The sequence below is a fragment of the Salminus brasiliensis genome, chromosome 20, assembly GCF_030463535.1.
Source record: "Salminus brasiliensis chromosome 20, fSalBra1.hap2, whole genome shotgun sequence".
NCBI classification, from domain to species: domain Eukaryota; kingdom Metazoa; phylum Chordata; class Actinopteri; order Characiformes; family Bryconidae; genus Salminus; species Salminus brasiliensis.
Window position 1 is genome coordinate 16,110,967 of NC_132897.1, and position 7,464 is coordinate 16,118,430.

The window sequence follows — 7,464 nt, forward strand, 5'->3', positions numbered from 1 at the left end:
TAACAGATTTGTAGCGTGGGAATCAAAAACATTTACAAGGAAAATGAAAGGAAAAAAGGTACAAAATCAGGTGCAAAAACTAGGCGAAATGGAATTACAGCCCTCTTTTAAAAATTGTTTATTAGCACTACAATTATCGTGAGAGTCTGAGGCTTACTGTTTGTGAGCAAAATTATATTTGACTTTTTTTTTTTTCTCCCTCCCTGTAACACTCCACTAACTTGGCTGTATTTAGATGTGGGGACTTGGACTCACTGATCTTTTCACCTACTCCTTCATACAATTATGTAATCAGCTAATCGTGGGGCACCAGTGCAGTACATAACCTGAAGCTGCTGGCCTGTGGATGCATGATTATGTTCACATCAGCCATCAAAATTAGAAGCAGTTTCTGAATTAATCATGCCCCTAAATAGAATCCCTCATAAGAGCACACATTTACAAATTAGGTGGTAAATAATGGGCTTCATTAGTTGTATCAGGTCTCAAATACAAAAGGACTGTCTGGAGGTTTGTCGACTGTGACGTTTGACTGCACGTCCAAGATAGTTATTCCAAAAAGGTCAGAGAAGAGATTGTTGTCTTCACAAACAATGTAAAGGATACAATAACGAAAGCAAATATACATTTGGAAGCATAGTTCACAACTTCCAAATTAAAGGAACACTGGCTACGGTACCTAGACGTGGCAGAAACGGGAAACTATCCTGAGGAAGCAGGTGGTCACAAACTGTAGCAAGATTTGGTGATACAGTAAGGTGCATTCTAAGCGCTGAAGGTCTCCATGCCCGAACATCTCCGCTGACCCAAAAGCAACAAGAACAGTCAGCTCCAATCTGCTCAAAACAATTGCGAGATTCTGTTCTGTGGAAGTGTTAAACAAAGCTGGAACTTTTCAAGCTTATGAATCAGCGGCATGTCTGGAAGAGAAAGGCTGAATACAGCGAAGCACAATGGTGGCTTGGTGATGCGTTGGGGCTGCTTTGCCCTTTGACAGTGGAAACCTGCAGCAAGTGGAGATGGATTGACTCAAGTATCAGGAACTGCTAAGCGAAAAACATCATGCCTTCTGTGATCATCATCAGTGGTCACAGGACACTGTTGGCTGGGTGGTGTATACCAGGTGTACACTAATATACCACCACATCAGTGTCACTGTAATTCTGAGAATGACCCACCACCCAAATAATACCTGCTCTGTGGTGGTCCTGGGGGTTCCTGGTCCTGGGGCAGTTGTGGCTCAGTGGTTAGAGCGCCGGGATACGATAACAGGGTTGTGGGTTCGATTCCCGGGCTCGGCGAGCTGCCACTGTTGGGCCCTTGAGCAAGGCCCTTTACCCTCTCTGCTCCCCGGGCGCTGGAGTTGGCTGCCCACCGCTCTGGGTGTGTGTGTGTGTACTCACTGCCCCTAACACGTGTGTGTGTGTGTGTGTGTGTGTGTGTGTGTGTGTGTGTGTGTGTGTGTGTGTGTTAGGGGCAGTGCGGAGGACACATTTCGCTGTACACTATACAGTGACAAATACGTGCACCTCTACCTTTACAGAACAGGGTGAAGGGAGGCTAACAAATCTGCAGAAAAACAGACGGACTACAGTCTGTAATTATTAATAATTAATTATTAATTAATATAATTAACTGTAATTATATTAATAATTATTAAACTACAGAGTGCTCCTGTATGGTAAGAGGAAACTGTTATGGCTGATCTGTATGTATTCAACATAACTTCATTTAGAAAATTTAAATGAATTTATGAATGAATTTTATTTTGAAATGCTCTGTTGTGGAATTCTGTATCCGGACCTTGAACTTATAAACAGTACCGTGTAAATGTCTCTAAAATGTCTAAAACACGGTTTTATTTTAATTCAGATTCGCCCTTCAACAGACGCTATTCATTCCTGAAAAGATTCGATATAAGACCCATCGCATAACGAAGCAAAAAAATAAGTGAAAAAGCAGAACTCTCAAAAAAGAAATGAATAAGTGCAAGACCAAGAAGACCACCTTAACGTCCCGTTCATTAAATCGCCCAAATCATCCGTTCATAAAATCACCCAAAGCACTTTTTCTTTAAAAGTGAAAACCTCCAGAGGTCTTTCTGCCTATCCCTCCACTGTAAGATGACTCAGCGCTGCGGGTCTGAAGGGATGTGGAGCTGATCAAGAAGCTCTTCGTGAGAAAATCAGATGGACAAACAAGAACATTTGAACAAATAAAACCACTGACACTGCTGGTGTTCTCGGAATCATGGATCACCCTCCCCAGAATGCAGACCCCACTGACTGTGAACATGATGACATGGATGATGAACTTAGACTGATTTTTGCAGAAACCCTGAAAGTGGGTGTCGTGAGCAGAATACAGGCTGTAAACATTGCAACATCTGATATTGGGTTTAGTTTTAGAGGCTATATTTGCTTTGTTTAATTTGTGGTTTTTGTCCTGATGCTGAATGAATGACTTGTCCTTAATGGCCGTTTTGGCTGGAAAAAAGAAATGCATGAAAGGTGGCCTCTGACTTTTGCATTCTTAACTTTGATTTCAACAGATCCCTCTGTAAACATTGTGCCCCTGATATTTCATGTGAAGATGCATTACCAAATGATCCCATAAATAATGGTGTGAATTGCAGTGGGGGTAAACTGTGCAGTGTTTGACAGTGTGAAAACTGCTGTTTCACTCAGTTATGGTACAGGTGATTGATAAGGGCACACACTGTAGCCGTTTAAGCCCGTAGCCTGGCTAAAGTGCCGATGGCATCTAATTACCTCCCCTCTCCCACATGAACAATCTGCCAAAGGAACACACACACACACACACACACACGAGACCTTGCCTTTATTAACCTTCACTAGTGTTATTGGCAGTAGTTTGACAGAAGCAAGACCCCAATTATTGTTAGAATCAAAGCTGCTGCTACTAAGCCCAGGCTGAAGCATATAGAAGCTTGTAGTGCGAGAGTGGCTTGTTAGGCTGCTTAGTGTTGACTCCACTGGGACTCTCTCTCAAGTACCTGTCTCCTCTAGCGCTGTTATTCGAACGTAAAATCGAACGGGTGGATGTTGCCCCAGCCATTTTTCCGTCAAGTACGAACAGTGCTTTTCTCCAGGGTTAGCAGCAATTTGTGGTGTATCCCGTGTCAGTTCCAGATCTAATATCGGGTTGGTGGAGTCTCCCACTAATTTGCTACTGTTGACATATTGATTGTGTAAGGTTGAGTGCATTATCACTAGCACTAATTAATTTAATGACAGATTATCTTTACTGTATTTGATTGACTGATACAGTGAGCAGTTTCTCCATTAGGTTGGATAACGCCATCTGTTGAGAGGCTTTCTTTATGCCTAGCCATCTGTAATTCCTGAGCTTCACTTAATAGCCTCGATTTATCTGAAATGGAAAGAACTCCTGGAAACTTTTAGAAGCGTTTCATGACTGATAGACCAAGAGAAGTGGCCCAAGATTGCCTGGCATAAAACTTCATAAATCACCTTCAATTTATGTATCCATTGCTGTGGTTACTGTGTTTTTTGTATCTGTAAATGAAGGCTGTATAACATATTTTTAAGAATAGATTTGTAGTAAAACTACCATGGAATATCTCCCAGTCGCTGGCACAGCAGGTGGGATGTACTATGCAGCTCCAGGGGCCTGGGGTTATGAGGTCTGTAAGAAGTTTGGTGTGTTCTCCCTCAGCCTGCGTGGGGCTCCAGGTACTTTGGTTTCCTCTCCCCTCCCAAAAAACACACATGGTACGTGGAATGGCTATGCTAAACTTCCCCCTAGGTGTGAGCGACACAGTCTGTGGTACCCTGAAATGGACTGGCGCCTTGTCCAGGGGGTTTTCCTGCCTTGCGCACAGCGTTTCCAGCTATGCTCCAGACCCACTGCGACCCTGACCAGAAAGCTGTGGATAAAACTGAAGAATGAATGAATACCTCTCATTGTAGGAGTGACACGATTTTATAGTTTGGCTTGAGGAAAAAAAAATCACTATTTTATTGTTGCTAAAACGTTGAAAAGAACGTTAAAATGTTGACTAGAACATCTATAAAAAATAGTCTTTTTTATAACTTTTAATTAGTCACGGTATGTGTTATTACTGAATAAGATTATTATTCTTTTTATTCTTTTTTATTATTATTGAGAAGTTACCATTTCAGAGATTGTCATGACTGAGAATATGCAGGAAAAATCAGAGGGACACTAACTAATGTGTTTCTGATTGCAGAAAAGAAATGAGACCAAACAGCAGTTACAATGTACACTATGTCAATGTTTGTATGTATAAAGATATTTGCAGCAATTAGTTGTAGTCCTATAAGTAGTTCTGATTTATTAACTATAAACTACAAATATCTGTGAGAGCAGTGTGATGTTGTTGGCAATGAACATAGAGGCACACTGCTATTGCTAGTTTTGCTGTACTGGTACTGTAAAGCCCTGCGATAACAGTGCTGAGTGATTTCAGTAAAACTACCGTTGTAGGCAGAGTTACAATTTGTTGTTCCTCCGTACATTAACAGTCTCAACATCAAACCACATGGCCAAAGTCTCGATGTGCTTTTTGTTTTTCCAGATTAATTGCATTCTTGCTTTAGCTTGCGTGAATGGCTAGAAGCAGCCAATAGGCTGGTGATCAAACCACCATTCATGTGGCGGTACCATGTCCCTTTGTGATGTGGAAAAGCTGTGATCATGAACAAGGCCCTCCATTTGTAAGGCAAAACAGAAACATAAGCAAAGGCTAGCACAGGCCAGCTGTGTTTGTTAGGATGTCAGCATGTTTGTAGCGATGCATTCATCACTTCGCTTCATAGCTACAGCCTGGCTTTGTGTGTTTTGGTGAATTTGCATTCTAAATGTTTCATATCATCCACACAATGGCGGCCTCCGAGTCAGTGTAGTGTTCGGACACCTAGTCTGGAAAAACGGACGGACAAAAGAGGCGCATTGTGAAGTGTTCGCTGATTTATCTGTGCTTGGGGTTGATGAGTGAGCTTGATAGTCACTGATGTATGACTAGAAGGGGGTTCAGGTTATAATGACAGTGAGTTCCCTCTGATATGTTGGCTATTTCACACTGAGAAATCCTGCAACATGTATTTTTCTCAATAAACGAGTGGGCACATCACTTTAGCATTCCGCTATTAACATTCCATATTGACACCAGGCCTTATGGCAGGTTAACTTCGATTTATGGCTGGTCGATGAAATCCAGGCCAGAGGCAATTTACAGTGAATCTGACGTGATCAATGGCTGATTATTTCATTGACCACATATCCTGTTACTATGGCATTTGTCGTCATAGCAACCACTGGTAATTATGGCAACACCATTTTCAGCATAGCATAGCCCTCCACGTTGTTGAACGCAAGCGAAAAGACATTAGGGCGAGTTGATCACCGGCAATTTGGCAGTTCGACAAAGTAATCCTTTATGGCTGCTGTACTGTTTAAATGATCATATTTGCCTTTTGTTGATCTTGATTCTCACAAATTACCAAGACACGGAGTTCAATAAACGTCGACTGGACACGTGACGAGCCAGCGGAATTATGAAAGTTTGATATTTTAAAGCTGCAGGTCAGCCGAAAATGGGTTATAAGCAGTAAACGCTAACCGCAACCTGGAATCTTGGTCCAGAAGATCATCTCAGAGAGGATTTGAGGGTCTTCTTCACGCATCATGGAAGGAATCCACTCATTCTAGAAAAAGACTAATGGACTGTGACCTAGATAGCTGCCTGAAGAAAATAATCCCATCACAATGCATTAGCCCTTCACTAACCCCTAGTTAATAACAGGAATGTATAGCCCACCCCCACTCAGAAATCCTTCATGCTCACAGCTTCAGCAAAACAAATAGAAGAGGCACATCCCATCAATGCTTGTTTGTGTCCTTTGACAGCCAGGTTTCACTCTGTTTCAGAGAGTCAAAGAAGGCAAATGAACTCATAACCTGAGGGGGGGGGGGCAATACAGGTGATCCGAGTGAAGGGATATGAAATCTTTGTCAGAATTTCTCTCTCACACACACTCAGACACGTTTATTCTAGTTTTTACATGGATGTCTTGGAACTACTTTAAACTGGGATCCAGAAATAGAAGTGTTGCTAAGTGGCAACTGTAGTTACACTATATGGACAAAAGTATTGGGACACCTGCTCATTAATTGTTTCTTCCACAATCAAGAGCCTTAAAGATTGTATCCTGCTTTTGTTGAAGTAACTGCGAGCATTTGATTGCATTTGATCGTGGGTGGGGGGTGGTAGTACGAGTTGTGAATGAGATTTATGAGTTGGGTAATTGGTGATCCAAACTGGGAAGTAGATCTCCCAAAGATGAAGCAAAATCTTAAATTAGTCTTTGTATTTTTAGTAATTTGCTTCTTTTTTTTGTTATTATTCAGATATGGAAAACATAAACTTAGGATTCTTAGAATAAATTAATGAAAATGGAATTGTCTTTCCATTTTCTTAATTTAAAGTATATTCACAACTTTTATCTCATATTTAGGGAGTGTGAGTGCCATTCCATTTCAGTTTGTGTCTCTTCAGGTCACCTACTGTGATTTTGATGATTTCATCAGTTCACAGCATAGATTTTGTTTGCGCAAGTGATTCTGGACAGTGGAATGAAGGTTTTGATTTCCTAATCTTACCAGCATATGAACAGCGCTCTGAGCAATTTCTTGGTCTTTTACAGAGCCTTCCCCTGCATTCTCAGCACTGACCTTCTCAGACCTTTAGACATTTGCTTAGAAGAGTTTCAGATGTTTTTGAAGAATTTTAGCTGACAGTTCCTAATCACAGCCTGCGACATGCCTCAAGCCTTCTTTACTAATCTAGGTCTAAGACCCTGTCAAAGTCTATGCAACACTTTGCTGTTAAAAGTAAAAGATATTTGAGGAATTTTAGCAGGTTATTTGGTTTAAAACGGTGGAGGAACCTTCAAGAAAAAGTTTTTTAGAAGAAAAACGTTCATTGAAGGTTCCTTAAGAGTTTCCTCTACAGTTTCAAACAGAAGAACCTTCAAAAGTTCAAAAGGATCTTGTACTTTTAACAGTTTAGGCCACACTGATTTTTATATGTTATGGAAAACAAAAGAACTGTGCATTATTTGTTAAATATGCTGTGTTTTGATGTTTGATTAGCTACAGAGTCCACTATTTCTCAAATACAGGTAACTAATCATAACATGTTCAAGAGTGAAGAATTTATTTTTGTTTGTCTTCAAAATTTCCCCTTTTTTTTCTCTCCGAATCTGGTATTGTTTATTAACTTACGCTTTCGTAACTCCCCCTAGCTCCAGCAGTGCTCTCTACACTAGAAGGGTAAGGACTTACCATGTCTCCTCCGACACATGCAGAGCCAGCCACTGTCATTTATCAAACGGCACTGCCGCGCAGTGACCCGCTCGGAGGAAAGTGCCGGTTCCCCAGCTCCCCAGCCACTAAGAG